A 17,657-nucleotide genomic window follows, 5' to 3' on the forward strand; every position below is an offset into this window, starting at 1 on the left:
CCCCCAGCCTTCCCCCCCCTACCAACCTTGGCTTTGGATTCTCTACACTCAGACTAGGCTTTAAATTAGAAAATTACTGGCACAGAATATTTCATAAATTTATAACAAATTTGGCTGGTATGCCCAGAACTCTAGTAAATCTCCAAATATATGGTTTATGCCTCATTTCTCATTAAGATTCTTATTTCCTTCCCTTCTTCAAGTAGTATATAAGGAAAACACACATCTACGATATGTGGGTTAGAATGCTTTTAATGTAAGAAATCAGACTACAAAATTGCAAGCATTGATAAGAAGGCCAGTCACTGAAATGAAAGCTCCCAGAAGTCTTTGGCTAAAGAGAGCTAGCAATAGTGGTAGCAGCAGCAGTGACAGTAGTAGCAGTAGTAGTAGTAGTAGTAGTAGTAATAGTAGTAGTAATAGTGGTAGTGGTGGTGGTTGTAGTGATAGTGATGGGAGTGCGAGTGGTGGTAATAGTAGTGGTAATAGTAGTATTAATAGTAGTAGTAACAGGAGTCATGTTGAAATATCTGTCTAGTTTTTTAATATTAAGAAAATATTATTTGTGCCTTTCTGATCTTTCCTAGGGACTTCCTCTACAGCATAACCCCCTATCAGATGCAAATTCTCTCCAATTGTCCAATGAAACTTCATTGTTAAATGTAAATTTGCCAAGAACACCTTCAACTCATTCCTCTGCCCCTCCTCCAGCTTCCTGTCTCTTAGTCTTCCAAAATGGGTACCTGATCCAGTCACATGGAGGGGATGGGTCACCCTTTAACCCTCATTTCTCTGACTCTTCCCTGCATAGGAGGTAGGCCCACTTTCCCCTCTATGGGGACTCTCCCGGTCAAGCCCAGCCATTTCTTATGGCTTCTTCTCTTCCTCTCTCCCCAAGGAAGTCTTTGTTCAACTTTTGCTATTCAGCCTGTTCTCAAGTAACTTACTGTCTCTCCAGGAAAAGTTTAATCTGTGAATAAAAACATATGAGCTTTCACACCTCCAGAGTCAGTTCTGAGTTCTTCATTTTGAGACTGAGCCTTTATCTTTGAGTAGTTGGGATGCCATCAACCAATTCCCCAGTCACAGAAGTAGTAGTAGTAGTAGTAGTAGTAGTTGTTGTTGATGATGATGATGATGATGATGATGATGTATTTCTTCCCTCTCCTCAATATCAGTCACAAGAATATTGGAATATACTGACCCATCAAATCCTAAAAGATTTAGTCAGTAATATGTTCTCCCAAGAATATCTTCTCCAAGGGAGGGACAGCTGCTTCCTATCCTGCTACCCCCAGAATTTCTGCTCAGTACCTTGCCACAGTTTCCATCTCCTACCCCATCTTCACCCAGCAGGTACCTCAGGTAAATACAACCTTCCATTAGGCTCTGACCTTACATGCTCAACAAATACTACCCAGCAATCTTTCCTCCTCAGTTGAACTAAGAGGGTTCCATCTAGAAGGTAATACATATGATCAGAATCAGGATATAAGAGAAGTGGTGAGGTATAACTCAAAGAATTCAGACCCAGGGAGTCAAGAGCCTGGGCACCAATTCCTATCTCATCACTTATTAGCTTTGTGATTAAGATCTAAATTCCTGGAGATAACAGGAAGCCCCTTCTGATGTCCAGTTTGCCAGGACTGATTGTCCCTCATCCCTGGAAGGTCCCCTCCTTGCTTCTGATTCTTAAATTCTCCAGCTTTCTTCAAAACTCAGCCTATGTCCTCCTACCTTCTATAGGAGGTCTTCCCCAGCTCCCCATGCTGCTAGTTCCTTCTCTAAGATCGTTTTCCATTTACAACTCCTGTTCCTTTATATGTACACAGCTAAATGAAGCTCAGGGGTTGTGTCTTGCCCAGGATCACCTAGTCATAAGTGTATGAGGTGAGATTTGAACTCAGTTCTTCCTGACTCCAGGCCCAGTACTCTATCCACTACTTATTTTTTTTTTGTCACCTTGGGCAATTCAGGTTTCCTCTTCTAAAAATTAGAGAATTTGACTAGATGACTTCTAATGTCCTTTCCAACTCTGGAATAATGATGATGTCATCAAGTATCCAAGAGAGGATCTTCTTATAAGAGGAGTCAGTGACCCACCTTCCCAGGCTGGGCAGGCTGTGGCCATGTAGATTCTGAGGTGACCAGATTCTCCCCATGGAGGCAAGGTTTTGAATCAGGGATCTCAGAGCTAAGCCCCAGGACCCAGCAGCAGGCACGCTCCCTGGTCTGTTTCTAATCAGTCTCCCTCTGACCTGATACCCATGTCAGCACCTCCTACCTCATGGGCTGGTCTGAGAATCTCTGGTCTCCCAGGTGCCTTGTCACATGCTACTGAAAAGTGTGAACCAACTTATTTTAATCTACTCTATTTACCTTCCTTATAAAACAAATGCAAAGTGAAGTTGAACCACAATATTGCCGCTTGCAGTATTCTCTCCTTTATTTGAGAGTTCTGGAATTTGGCTATAACAGCCCTTGGAGTTTTTATCCTGCGGTCTCTTTCTGGAGAGTTTCTGTGGATTCTTTCAATGGGTTATATTGTCTTGTTCTAGTGTATTTGGACAGTTTTCCCCTATAATTTCCTGAATTATATTTTCCAGGTTCTTTTTACTATCTGGTATCAACTTGAAAACAAGTCTCTGTCTCTCATCTGAATTAGCCCTTATGCCAAAAAAGACAGGTCAATCTCCTGAAATCAGACTCTGGGCAATTCCCTCACTGTCTCCTGATCAAAGAGCTTGTTGGAATTTGCCTCCACCTCCTTCCTCATTGCCCATTACTACCTAAGTGACTTTCAACAAAGTCACCCAACCTCCCTGGGTCTTGCTTCCCCACTGGAGGGAGCTGGGTTGGGTCTCAGAGGCCCACTCTGGCAAAACACTGGAATTGAATCATGAGGGACCACTCATGTTAATCAAATCTGGGTTGTAGGGGAAGCTTTGATACACCATTAACACAATGATCACCCACATTATTTCTATGGGATTTCTTAAGGGCCTTTTCCACAACTACTCTGGAAGGTGATTCTGGTGCAAAAAGTATTACCTTTATTGGATAAAAAAAAGGGAACTAATTCTTGGAACAGGTTGGTCAAGATTAAAGCCCAATACTAGGTTTTTGATCCAGGAAGAGTGATTTCCCCCTATCTGGTGCTGCCCTTCCTCATTTTCATGGAGAGAAAAGACTCAACTATATCCAAATCCTTTAAGTTCATTCTCTTCAATTATATTCAGCACTTTAATTATCCTAAGAGAAGTGAAGTTCTAAAGAATTAGAAGTGTTATATCTTCCTTTTTAGAGTTGTACAATTTGATGGTCTTGACCGACATTTGTTTTATTTTGTCTTTTTCCTTCCCCTGTTCATTTACCTTTTTTAATGGAACTCTTGAGCCATGTATTTGACAATTGAATTTTCTGTTCGGTTCTGGTCTTTGTGTCAGGAAATTCTGGAAGTCCTCTATTTCATTGAACATCCATCTTCTCCCTGACAGTATTTGCTGAATTTTGCAGGATAGTACATTCTGGGTTGCAATCCCAGGTCCTTTGCTCTCTGATATATGGTATTCCAGGTCTTCCTATCCTTTAAATTTTTTTATTTTTACTTTTTTTTAGGTTTTTGCAAAGCAATGGAGGTTAAGTGGCTTGCCCAAGGCCACACAGTTAGGTAATTATTAAGTGTTTGAGGCCAGATTTGAACTCAGGTACTCCTGACTCCAGGGTAGTGCTCTATCCACTGTGCTACCTAGCCACCCCCCTGTCCTTTAATATTGAGGCTGATAGGTCCCATGTGAGTCTAATTGTGTTTCCTTTGTATTTGAGTTGTTTTCTTTTTTTGCTACTTGCAATATTCTCTCCTTTATTTGAGAGTTCTGGAATTTGGCTATAATAGCCCTTGATATTTTTATTCTGGGGTCTCTTTCTGGAGGGGGTTCTGTGGATTCTTTCAGTGGTTATATTGTTATCTTGTTCTAGTGGATTTGGACAGTTTTCCCTTATAATTTCCTGAATGATGTTTTCCAGGTTCTTTTTTTGATCTAGACTTTCTAGCAGTCTGATGATGCATGGATTATCTCTCCTGGATCTATTTTCCAGGTCATTCATTTTCCCTAAAAGATACTTTATTTTTTCTTCAATTTTTTCAGCCTTTTTATTTTGTTTGATGGAATCTTATAGTCTTGTAGATTCATTGGTTTCTATTTGTTTAATTCTAATTTTTAGGGTTTTATTTTCTTCAATGAACTTTTGTTTTCCTTTTCCAGTTGATTATTTTTACTTTTAATGGAGTCGGTTTCTTTGGTCAATTTTTCATAATTTTCCTACTTGACTCTCATTTCTTTTTTTTCATTTCTCTTCTTCCTCTCTTCTTTGGTTTTTAAATTCTTTTTTAAGCTCTTCGATGAGGTTTTGTATTTAAGTCCAATTTATAGACTGTTTGAATGCTTCCCCTGTGAGTGATTTTTCACTAGTTTCTTCTTCAGACATGGCATTGTTATCATCTTTGTCTATAAAGTAGTTTTCTATAAGTGAGTGCTCTTTTAGCTTTTTTTTTTGTAAGGCAAATGGGGTTAAGTGGCTTGCCTAAGGCCACACAGCTAGGTCATTATTAAGTGTCTGAGACTGGATTTGAACCCAGGTACTCCCAGGGCTGGTGCTTTATCCACTACGCCACCTAGCCGCCCCCCTCTTTTAGCTTTTTGCTCATCTTTATTGTTTTAGCTCTGCTCCTGGGGTATAGGGAGTATATATTAAAGCTTATTTTTTTTCTAGGTCTGGGGTCTGATCCCTGGCTTGTTGTTGTCTGAGATGTTGCCTATGTAGTCCAGGCCTTGTCTTTGCAGAGGTTTGTTTCCTCCTTTATGTCCGGTTCTGACTTAACAGAAGATTGTTCCCTACCCAGTTCTGTTTTTTACCCTGGTGTTCTCAGGGTTCAGACTTTGCTTGGGGCTGGAATCCTACCTGCTGGCTTGCTATCTAGCTGCTGGGACTTCTGCTATTGTTAGGCTGTCCGTACCTGGATTGTATTGTGGCTAAAAGCCTTCCATTGGCTTTCCTGCTCTTCCACCTTCTGGACTTTACTTACCCTTTCCCCCCAAAGAAACAGACCTTCACTGAAGATCCTCCACGATGTCTACCACTGAAAACTTCTTTGAATCTTCTCTTTTTCTTGGTGAAATCTGTAGCTTGAATGTCAGAGTAGAGACTTCATTTATCTTTGGTAGGAAAAAGCTCTGGGAGCATTTTAGCTTCATATTGCCATCTTCACTCTGACCCAGAAGTCTCCTCCTCATTTCTAGAAAAATGGCTTTTAGATTCTACTCTGAGAGAGAGACAGAGACAGATGGAGAGAGAATAGAGATAAAGAATGAGACAGAGACAAATAAAGACAGAAAAAGAGAGACAGAGGGGCAGCTAGGTGGCACAGTGGATAGAGCACCAGCTGTGAAGTCAGGAAAACCTGAGTTCACAAACAGCCTCAGACATTTAATAGTTACCTAGCTGTGTGACTTTGGGAAAGTCACTTAACCCCATCACCTTGGGAAAAAAAATATATAAAGAGATAGAAACAGAGAGAATAGAGAGACAGAGACAAAGACAGACAGAGACAGAGAGAGTATTTTTGTATGTTTTATAAGGTTCTTTGCTTTATTCTTCAACTGTCACTAAAGGTCCCTGGAAGCTGGTTTCTTCTTCCCAAGTTCCTGACCCCACCAATCCCACTCAACTTCTTTCTTCCTGGCTAGGATGGGGAGGTGGCCTCACTCCCCCCCCCCCCCAGCATGGGGTCCCAGGCACCCCCATAGCATTTGGTTGGTCTGGGATTGCCTGATTTTAAGATCTTAGGATCATTGATTTAGAACCAGAAGAGACTCAGAGGTCATCTAGGCCAACCCACCCTTTATTACAGATAGGAAAACTGAGGCCCAGAGAAGTGGAATGACTTACCCCAGCTCAGTCCAGTAGGGATGATCCAGCAGATATGGACCCTCCCTCCAACTCCTCTCCCAGCACTCCTTCTACTGACTTCTGAGCAGACCACTTGGCTATTCCTTGGAAGGCCCACCCAAGAATCCTCCCTGAGTACATACTTTTGATGTGATTCTGCAGGACAGAGACTATATCCCAACCCACCAGCAGAGGGAATAGAATAAAGACAGTCAAAGCTGGGGAAGCTCCTGGAATATTGGATCCCAAGCACTGGAATGAAAAGAACATGGTACCTTTTCAGGTAGTCCAGGAGAGCTTAGTTCAAGGTCAGCAAAGGTTTGACCAGCAAACATGTTTGGGTTTTTCAATCAACACACAAGCATTTATTATGTTCTGGGAACTGTCTAAGCATTGGGTACAAATAAAGGCAAAAGTCTGCCCTAGAAAGGGCAGAGTACACATTCTAAAGGCACAACATGCAAAACATTGCATTTCTAAGAACCAAGTAGTAGAAATGGAAGGGAATCATAGGAAGAAGAAGAAACTAACAGTGGGGAATGCAGAGACCAGGAAACACCTCTTGAAGAGGTCCTCCTGAGGTGGGTCTTGAAAGAATCTAGGAAAGTCAGGAGGCAGAAATGGAAAAGAAGATTATTCAAGGTTTGGGGAACAACCAATGGAAAGGTATATGGTCAGAAGATGGAATGACCAAGACATGTTGCTGAACTTTTGGTGTGGTCTTTTCCTGGAGGAGGGACTAACACCCAAAGAAGGCGAGGAGTTTACTTTCCTGATCCCTGGGGTCCTGGCTTTAATCTTTGCCACACACCACCAGACCACCCATCATTGCCCTACTTTTGACAAGGGACCCAAGCCAAAGAGTGCAGACAATGGCTCCAGTGAAAATATGTCATCTGGGGAGTTCTAAAAGGCATGAATGTTCTTTTTCTTGGGGCATGCCAGACTATCTACATCATTGGAAATAGGGAGTCCTGCTCATTCAGGCTTAGCATACTTGTTTAGTAAAACAACAATAATCATATCCCCCAAGTCTATCTCATATTCCATTCCATGAAGGGAGTGAAGAACAAACTGGAGAATGCCAGTCAGTGTGATTCACAGGAGGAATCTGGGGTGCCCTGAGACTGCTATAGTAACTAGGAAGAATCCTAAACCACTGGCAATTTTGTTAGATTAGCACCTCTCCCAGACTAATAAAATTGATCCTCTGATTCAGAGAAATATTCAGGTTAACTCAGAATCAGTTTGATGGAGAGGATACTGTATTTCATATATACTCCTTGAAAGTCCTCACTTGGAGAAGCTGAGCATTTATTCCAATGGTCAAAACCTAACTGGTCTCCTAGCTGATACAGTCTTGGACATCCATATATGAGCTATCCAAGAAGTTTGATTAATTTAGCCAGGGATTAATCTCATTTTTTTGTAGTTAGTTAATGCATGCTGATTGATTGACCCCAAGATGGTATTCCCTCACCCGAAATTTAGTTTCTGAGAACTTTTCATTATTTTTAGAGGGAAAAAAAAATCCACCTTTAAAGGACAAAGAACACACACTCTAAAAGGGAGCCTTCCAAAGATAAACCAGGAACAATTGTAACTTCATAGAATAAATGCAACATTCCCAAGACCACTTAGAAAGGGACTATGGATGGATAAGTTCCAGTACATCTACTTTAAAACTCACTTTATTGCCACAATCTCGATGTTGAAAAACAGGTATCAATCACTATTGGCACAGTTTCAGGCAGGATGACAAAGAGATATTTGGGGGAGCGCCTTCCACCATTAAACTGCCCTAGGGGTATGTAAGACTGCTTACTTCTGCCAGCCAAGCTTTGCCTGTCACATGCAGTGGAAGCAACATATGGTTAAAAAACAGTCTGAGTGGGAGATGTTTTGAAGATTCCACCATCTAGACCCTCATTCATAGGGCTTATTTATGAAAAAGACAAGCTGCTCAACCCCCCATGAGGAGGACCATCAGACTGTCCTCTGAGCCTGGAATTCATGGAATCATCCCTTCCAAGACTATTTGACCAGTTATGGTTGCTAATTCAATTCAAGTCAACTAACTCATTAAATGCCTTTTATGTGCAAGGATTTGGGTTTGGCAGTAAGGATACTCAGAAGAAAACTAATACTATGTCTATCCTAATGGAGCCTATAGTCTAATGGGAAAAATCCAAACATATGTACAAAAAAAACCTTGCTACAAAATTAAGTATGATAAGGGTAGGAAAATAAGGACCCAAAGTGCTCCAGGAAAATTTGAGGGAGTTATTGCTATTAGCTGGGGAGAAGGGCTAAAGTTCAAGGGGGAGGTGAGAAAAGACTCCTCCTTCAAGGATGGAGCATCTGACCTGGACCTTGAAAAAAGAAAAGGGTTTAATATACCAAGATAAGAGAAAGGGCATTGCAAGAATTGAGAATGATCTGTGCAAATAAAAAAGGCAGCCCAGAACAGAAGATAAGGAAGCAACTACTTGTCAAGTTTAGAATAGTCATTCTTCTACCAAAATGAAGTCTCTGAAGCTCCTAATTTTTCATTGTGGGGCCAAGAGGAACCATGGCTCATCCATCTTCCATAGGAGTTACAAACCTCTTGCCAATTCCAAATTTTCATCTCTACTTTGCTTGTGACTGATTATAAAGAAATGAAAAACATGGTCTTTTGTACTTAAGGAGTTTCAATCCTACTGGGAGAATGATAAATACATGTAAATAACTATGATGCAGATTGTACATTAAATGGATAGCAGGGGATCAAAAAGGGTTTGTGTGTGTGTGTGTGTGGTTCAAGGAAAGAAAGGTCATCTTAAAGGATACAAATTTTTCTCTTTCTGTGTCCATCCTACATACTAGTGTGCTGTGGAGGACAAAGAACTAGGTTCTGCCCTTTAGGGAGTTAATAGCTAGAGTGGGTAACCTGGAGACTTCCAGGATGATGGAAAAGTGAGAGGTTACGAGAGCTTAACTCCTGAATATCCTCCTCAAAAATGGAAAAAAAAACCCCAAAAATTTGGTGGGGGGGGAGAAAGGAAAATTATCAAAAAAAAAAAAAAACTCAAAAGAAGAAGGTTTTAGGAAGGGGGAAAAAACTCAAAATTTTTACCACAATGAAAAAAATATTATGGAATAAAAGAATCCAAGACAGAAAGCTCCCCCCCCAACACACACACACACACACACACACACACACACACACACACACACACACACACACACACACACACACAAAGACATACAGAAGTAGTGAGTAGTGTGATGCATATGAAATACAGGAATTAAATGAAGAAATGAAATTAGCAAAAATATCATTAAATGAAGTGAAGGAAGAACTGAGATGACCAAGAAATCTCACAATCAGATGAAGATAAAATGAAAATTTTAAAATATCTGTAGGAGGGGCGGCTAGGTGGGGCAGTGGATAAAGCACTGGGCCTGGAGTCAGGAGTACCTGGGTTCAAATCTGGTCTCAGACACTTAATAATTACCTAGCTGTATGGCCTTGGGCAAGCCACTTAACCCCATTTGCCTTGCAAAAACCAAAAAAAAATATTATCTGTAGGAACAGATCAATAGACTATGAAAAATAATTGTTTTACTAGAAGAGAGAATGGCAGAGACAATAGAAAAAACTAAAAAAGATTCCAGAAAATATAAAAAAATTGGAATCTATGAAAGTGACATATAGAAGAGATAAAGAAAATAAAATTGAGGTTTACTAAAAACTTGCAGATGAAACAAATTTCAGGAAAACATGCAAGAAAATTTCTCAGAAATGTTGAAAAGGTGGGATATATTGAAAAGTAATAGAATTCATAGGAAGTCAATATTAAAAATTTAACTCTTCCAAATATTAAAGATTATAAATTTAGAGCTATAAGGAACCTTTAGAGACCATGTAGTCTAACCCTCTCATTTTACAAGTGAGGAGGAAATTAAGGCCCAGAGATTTTCCCAAGGCCATATTTCAAAACTGAATGGCAAGGAGACTGTTTTGTAAGTTGTCAAAAAGTACAAAATTCTCCCACAAAATACAAAACTGAGAGAAGAAACTGGAATATGATATACAGAAAGCTAACTGAAAAGAAATTCATCACAAAAGCATCAAGTATTCTTTTTTTAATTTTAAAGATTTTATTTATTTTGATTTTTACAATTTTTCCCCTAATCTTACTTCCCTCCCCTCACCCCCCACAGAAGGCAATTTGCCAGTCCTTTAAGTATTCCTTTAAAACACAAAAGTAATCATTTAAGAATCATTTGAATTTGATGGATTTGTGATGAGGAGAATCAATCTTAAGACAACTTCTGATATATAAGACTAATAGGAACATAGACTTAAGAACTCCTCATCATGTTGGGTTCTATCACTTGGACCACCAGTTACTGTCTAAGGTGGAGAAGTGTGAAGAAGAAAAAAGAGACAGGTCCAATATTGGTCCAACTCCAACAGGTTTGAGAGAAGGGCTTCATCCTGTGAATGTTGGAGAAGACATCTCTCATTTCTCCTGTGTCTATCTTGACTATTTCCAGAAAAGTTTTGAGTCACTGGTAGGAAGCAGCTATAGGAGTAAGTCAGCTCCAACTCCAAGGCAGGGCATTTGAAATCTTGGATCAGGCAGGGATTTGGCTTTTATTTATTTTACTGTCTTGTTTCTGGGGGGTAAGCCTTTTACTTTAAAAGTTGTTATGTGTACAGATTAGAGAGAAGTTGGACGAGAAATAGTCATGAGGACAAAATCTTAAAGAGCTTCAAGTCTTAAGAAAGCTAGTTTCACATACATTTTTGGATATGACCAACATGGGAATTTGTCTTGCTTGACTATGCTAATCTGTTACTAGATTTCCTTTCTGTCTGTCTGTCTTTCTTTCTTTCTTTCTTTCTTTCTTTCTTTCTTTCTTTCTTTCTTTCTTTCTTTCTTTCTTTCTTTCTTTCTTCCTTCCTTCCTTCCTTCCTTCCTTCCTTCCTTCCTTCCTTCCTTCCTTCCTTCCTTCCTTCCTTTTCTTCAAATGTGGGGATATGGGAAAGAAAAATAAATGCTTAATTATTGAACAAAAAAAATTTAATTTTTTTTTTAAAAAAGAAGGGTGGTTATTTCTTCTTTACAATCTTTCTACATAGCTCAACTAAACATTCTAAAGTTTTCCATTTTGGCAAAACTAGAACCTATAGGCCAGTTTAAAATAAAAACTCAATGCTAATTTTCTATTTGCTTGTCAGCTCAGGAGCCTAATGAAAAGGGAAGAAAATCTGGCCTCCCCTGACTTCCAAATCGAAGGAAAATAAAAATTTCAAGGAAACTTTAAATAAAAACTGTCTATTTAATGAAAATGCTAAAAGAAAATAATGAAAATAAAAAGATAAAATAGAGCATGGAGCATGGGTATTCCCAGAATGATATTAACTTTTGAGAAAAAAAGAGAACAGGAAATTCAGGTTTTTGCAGGTCTAGAAGGGAACTTATAAGTCATATTATTCAGTTGTATCAAACTCAAATAGAAACAGGGGCCACTAAATAGTACAAAGGAATCCTTGCAGGTGTATATTGACTTCATTTATATTAACATTATTAACATAATAACATTATTCATATTTTATTTTATTGTGTTAACTATTTCAGGATTACATTTTAATACAGCTCAGAGAGCAGTCAGGAGTGGCTATGTGTTGGACATTTCTCATCTAGTCCATTTTAGTTTAGCTTAGATTTGAGTCATTTAACCCATTTGTGGTTCAGTGACTCAGTTGTGTCCAAATCCTTCATGACCCTGTGGACCACATTGTCCATGGGGTTTTCTTGTCAAAGACATAGAAGTGGTTTGCCATTTCCTTTTCCAGCTCATTTTACAAAGGAGGAAACTGCAGCAAACAGGGTTAAGTGACTTGCCCAGAGTCATACAGCCAGTGAATATCTGAGACTGAATTTGAACACAAGTCTTTCTGACTACAGGACCAACACTCTATCTACTGAGCCACCTAACAATCTTCTTTAGTCCATCTAATCTACTTTATTTTACCAATGAGAAAAGAGAGGTCCAAAGCGGTCACGTGATGTGAATACCAAAGGGCACAGGCAATAAGAAGCAGAGTCAGGATTCACACTCAGGTCCACACTGCCAGAGCCCCATGCAAAGATCAAAATGAAAGGGTGACCTTGAAAGAACTTTGCTATCTTAGAACGGGGATGGGGATGGGAAAGTTCACATAACAAAGTTGCAAAGTTTGTGGAAAGAAACCTGGTGCGCTTTTAACAGGCAAACTAAGAAGTTACACAAGTGGTTCTCATATACTTAAAACTATTGATTCTTATTTCCTAGAAAGGACTACAAAATGCTAATATTCTTAACATAAGAGTTTATTTTACTTGGGAAGAGAATCTCTCTAAAAGGGGGCTACACTGGCAGTTTCATTGGTAAAGTAACATCCCCACACAGTGTCTCAGTTCATTCTTTGACTTTACTTCCTAGGGCAGAAATGCACCCATCAATGGCACCTGCAAGTTCTGATGGGGTGCAGTCTCATGCCTTCGGAGATGACTCTGCCACCTACCCATAAGGTGTAGTGGAAGGATCATTGGATTCAGAGTCAAAAGAGACCAATCTGTAATCAGACTCTGATACCTGTTGTGAGATCTTTTTTGTAAAAGGTCCTTTACCTCCTCTGAATTAATTTCCTCATTTGTAAAATAAGAGCTGGACCTCTAAGGTAGTCTGTTGAGACCTTTCTCAGAATAATGGTTTTTAAATACAAAATAAAATATTTAGGATTAGAAGGAAACCAACTATATTGAAATACAATTATCTAAACTTTTTTTTAAGTTCATGGAACCCAGGTTAAGAAGTCCTGCCCTAAGGGACACCTAGGTGGTGCAATGGATAGTCGGGAGGCCTCAGACACTTAATAATTACCTAGCTGTGTGACCTTGGGCAAGTCACTTAACCCTACTGCCTTGCAAAAACAAAAAAACAAACAAAAAAAAACAAATCCTACCCTACAGTCTTTCTCAGATGTCAACCTTTGTTTGATAATATTGGTAGGAATGTCTCCTCTCTTTCTACCTCCATCAGAGTTTGTCCCAAGGACTGTCACAGGATCTGGGTGAGGGGATCCTTTAAAGGCAGAGGCTCTATCAAGCCCTGAGCAAATGGAAAGCAGAATCACAGTCTGAGAATCCAATGTAGGAAGAAGCAAGAAAGTAGTTGCAAAGGGCAGAAACTCAAGCTAGGAAATAGAAGTAGACAAGGTACAGGAACTGACTTAACAGGCCTCCCCAGTATGGGTTGTTCTTTTGCTTGTTGCTTCCCTCCTGTGCTGGTTTGGCCCTCTATTCCCACCCAACTTAAAAAAACAACTTGGAAACTAAGGGAGGTTTCCATGAAGGAGGTTAACTGAAGACTTCATCCCAGAGAGGAAGACACCTTCTTCCTCTTCCAGTCTTCCTTCTCCCAGCTGTCTTTATGGAGGTGACTTGATTCCAGCCACCAGAATCTCCATCCTGACTCTGGGAATTTTCACTCCTCTTGCCTGGATGTTCCCCTCTCCCACCTCTGGCAGCTTGGCTTTCTTGGTTTCCTTCAGATCTCAATCAAAATCCCTCTTTCTGCTAGAAACCCTTACTAGTCGTCAGTATCCTCAATGTTAGCACCTTCCTTCCCACATTATCTCAGTGGATTCTATTGCCATCTTGTTTGTATACAGTAAGTTTTCTTATTCTCTTCCCCATTAAATTGTGAGCTCCTTGAGAACAGGGACTGTTTTGGCCAGTAGGTGCCTAATTCATGTTTGTTGATGTCATAATGGCCTGATGTGAAACATCCGAGAGATTGGGAGAATAATTAATAGTAATAGTAATAATAATAACTATTATATACTGCCAATTTTCTGCTAAGTACTTTACAAATATTCCCTCCTTTGGTCCTCACAACACCCTAGGAGGCAAATGCTATTATTATCCCCATTTTACAGTTAGGGAAACTGAGGCATATGGGTTGAGTGACCTACTAATGTTCACACAGTTAGAAGCAGTAAGGCACCTTGCTGACATCCCTGAAGTAGGTCATCTCATGACTCTGCCCCCACCCCACTACTTTCAGAAGGAATTAGCCAATACCTGTACATCAGGGCAGGGGTCAATATCACCTGAGCCTTGCCCCAGAGAGAGCAGGAATCATGAGTTTTATAAGAAGGGATCAGAAAATTATTAAAACCCTTCTACTTGAGTTCCCATCTCTAAAGTCACATGAAGTCATATGCCATGGTTCTAGGAACTAGCAAGAAGCCCTCTCTATACTAGCATTGGATATGAAAACTTCTGGCATTTTCCAGAAAAAGAAGGGGGACAATATCTAGAACACCAACAGTGTAATGTAAGATAAATGAAACTTCTGAAAACAAGGGTTGTCTGGACATTACCAGGGGGACATATTTGGACATACTTAACTAGAAGTGGGAAAGAGGGAGACAGAAATCTTTGGATTACAGAAGTAAAAGAAATAAAAGAACTAGAAACTAGGAGACAGGCTGTTGAGGCCCTTTCTTCCTCAGGTTTTAGAAAGTAGATACTCTACATTCTTCTGTTCCTTCTCATTTCTCCTTGAACAAATGCCTATATCATCATCTTTCATACAAAGCTAAATTATAGACTCATAATCTTTGAAAATATTTAGCACAAAAATAAACATCAACAACTGATCACATGATTTCTTCATATAGAGATGGTAGGAAGCCCTGCCATTCATCCATCTACCAAGCATGACCACAAGCAAATGGTAAGGAGATTATAGCTCTCCTGAAGGATCCAAATAGACTTTCCAGTGCCATCCCAGGAAAAGCCTCGTTGCGGAGGAGAAAACTGAAGCCCAGAGACAGTTTAAGTAAGCACTCATGGTCAAACACCTAAGAAATCAGTAGTAGGATGACCCCTCCTAACTTGTACTCACATTAGCAGGCAACTTTCCCAAAAGGTAGTTGACTATCCCCCTCAGGATTCTAGGGGTAATCTTGAATTAGAAGGTTGTGACTTCCAATAACATTGCTGTGGGTTCCCATTGGGGTATTTCTCTTCACAATATCAATCAACCATTTGATATCATTTAATTAGCTTTTGCCAAAGAATATTTACTGTGAAATCATAAAAAGTTTATAAGAACACCATCCCATCACCCACACAGACCATGGGGAGAGTGGCAATCAAATTAAAGGTAATGAAGCGTACATGAGTCAGGAGATCACCTGGAGCCAAGGGGTTATGCCTGGCTCTAAGACCTTGGAAAATCTCTGTCAAGTTTGCTTTGGTGTGTGTACCTTGACAAACCAGTTGCTCCCTTGTTTAACTGGGCTGGCTCCTTCCAGGACACAGTTTCTCAATGATAGTTCAATCTCTTGCTGGACTGGGTCAAGAAGGTCCATCTGCTATTGGGCTGGCTCCTCACTTGCCTGGGTCGTTCCCACTACTGCCAACTTCGGAGGTCTCTGCTACCAGTTCTGGTCGTTGAGGGGGTCTCTGACGACACATCTGACCTTCTAGAGTTCACTGGGTTATCACCAGTTCAGTTCCATCTCCAGATACTCCTTAACCAAAGATCAGAAACACAAAACTCCATCTCTGCAGTCTCCTTAACCTTGGATAAGGGGAAAAACACACAAAATAAATAGACACACCATCCATTCATGAATAACATGGCTTCCTGCTGACCCCTGACTCCAAGATAGCTCACAGCAATCTTCCTCACTTAAACACCTTTGGGGGAGACGGTCATATATCTCTACTTAAATCTTTTGTGTGTGTTCACTTCTTACTCAGCTTCTCCTGCAGCCAACCCAAAAGATTTATCATCGCAACCCTAACCCTTTGGATGGAAGGTGTTTCACTAAGCCTTCGTGTGTTAGATGGAAACAGCAGAAATTAGTTGGGGAAGGGTCCTTTCATTATCCATGATCAGCAGAGGGACCTGTCTATGATGGTGCCAGGTGAATTCGCTTTGATAGATGAATGAATGAATGAATGGATATGGTGTTTCCTTAATGACCCTGGGTGCCCTCCAGTGTAGAGGGCATGGCAGAAGGGAATTCTCTGTTATTGGGGAATTGGTAAGAATTACAACAAAGACTAATATTTCCTCTCCCAACCCCACCCAGGCATATTCTATCCGTGGCCACTGGGTGGCACCTGGTTCCAAGACGCTGGCTATATATTGAGCTTTAGCCCAACCCCAGGCTTGTTATTGTTCTCACTACAGGGGAAGGAGCAGGGGGAGGAATTGGGGGAGGGGACAGAGATGAAAAGATGAAGGCTAAGTGCCCGAGCAAGCAGCCTTCCAAGCTCCTTCCCATCATTCCAGGGCAGGGACCGGTGGTGGTCACCGTAGCTTGTCCTAGGTCCTTTCTCACCGCCCCCCCCCCCATCTCCCACTACAACTTTTCATTAGACACTAGAGTCTTTCAAGATGAAAATTCATCATCACTTTCAGCTGAGCAGACTCAGGAGGCCAGAGACCCTGGCCCTAGCCCCTACCTCTGCCAACCAAACTCACTGGATAACCTCAGGCATGTTCCTTCTTCTCTTTTCCACCATGTGGCTTTCTCACGTCCCTCCCAACTGTTCTGAATTTCCTTCCAGTTCTAACAACTGTTCTAAGCTCCTTTCTCACTCTAGAATTCTAGTGCTAGACCCAGAATCTGCTGTCTGATGCAGAAAACTCACATTGCTTTCACATAATAGAAACCACTTGAAGCTTATCTAGTACTGTGGATTTTGAACAACATCCATCCCTCCCTCCACTGTGGCTGATAATAAAAACCAGAGCATACTGAACCCAATCATAGCTCCCCACTGAGGAAGATCGCTTCTTCAAGGGAACATTTTGGACAGCCAGTAAGGACATGTTATAGTTAAAGCCACATATATTCTACATATGAAAGAAGAGGCCTGGTCCTTTAATCAAAAATCTGAATTCAAATCTGATCTTTTTTTTTTTTTTTTTTAGTTTTTGCAAGGCAATGGGGTTAAGTGGCTTGCCCAAGGCCACACAGTTAGGGAATTATTAAGTGTCTGAGGTCAGATTTGAACTCAGGTACTCCTGACTCCAGGGCTGGTGCTCTATCCACTGTGCCACATAGCTGATCCTAAATCTGATCTCTTCTACATATTATCTGTGGGTCACAGAAAATCATTTCCATTCTGGACTTGTTTTCTTCTCTGAAAATGGGGATTAGGTTAGATGACTTCTCAGGTCCCTTTCAGCTCCAAATAGCAAGGCTCTAAGTCATTTAACCTCCATTAACCTCAGTTTTCTCAGCTATAAAATTGAGATAATAATTTTTTCCATATCTAACTCCCCAGGTTGTTGTCAATTAGTCAACGCACATTTACTAAGAATCTGCTCTACACCTGGAGATTCAAATGTAATGAATGAAACAATCCCTACTTGCAAAGAGCTTGCCTTCTAACTAAGGCAAATAATAAATATATGCATAAGTATGAAGAGAATAAATACAAAATAGTTAACTACAAGGGATTTAACTAAGTTCCAGCTATTACAAAGCAGTTTGAGAGGGAGGACAAGTGGGGGAATCAGAAAAGACTTCATCTAGAGAAGGAGGGGGCTGGCAGGAGGTGGAATGTCATATGATGAACCAGAGAGGCCAACATTTTGGTTGGATTACAGGATACAGGAGGAAGAGTAAGGTATAAGAA

The 17,657-nt window shown here is 40.4% G+C and overlaps 1 long non-coding RNA gene across 3 annotated transcripts in view; it reads right to left on the bottom strand.

Annotated features, from left to right (window-relative positions):
- Positions 1-10,161: 10,161 nt before the first annotated feature.
- LOC141518161 (uncharacterized) overlaps positions 10,162-17,657 on the bottom strand; it is a 55,119-nt gene continuing 47,623 nt past the window's right edge. For all 3 annotated transcript variants that reach the window (XR_012477114.1, XR_012477113.1, XR_012477112.1), the window contains exon 3: positions 10,162-15,582. This is a non-coding gene — a long non-coding RNA (uncharacterized LOC141518161). The remainder of the gene's footprint in view (positions 15,583-17,657) is intronic.

Source organism: Macrotis lagotis, chromosome 3 (genome assembly GCF_037893015.1).
Source record: "Macrotis lagotis isolate mMagLag1 chromosome 3, bilby.v1.9.chrom.fasta, whole genome shotgun sequence".
In the NCBI taxonomy this organism is placed as follows: domain Eukaryota; kingdom Metazoa; phylum Chordata; class Mammalia; order Peramelemorphia; family Peramelidae; genus Macrotis; species Macrotis lagotis.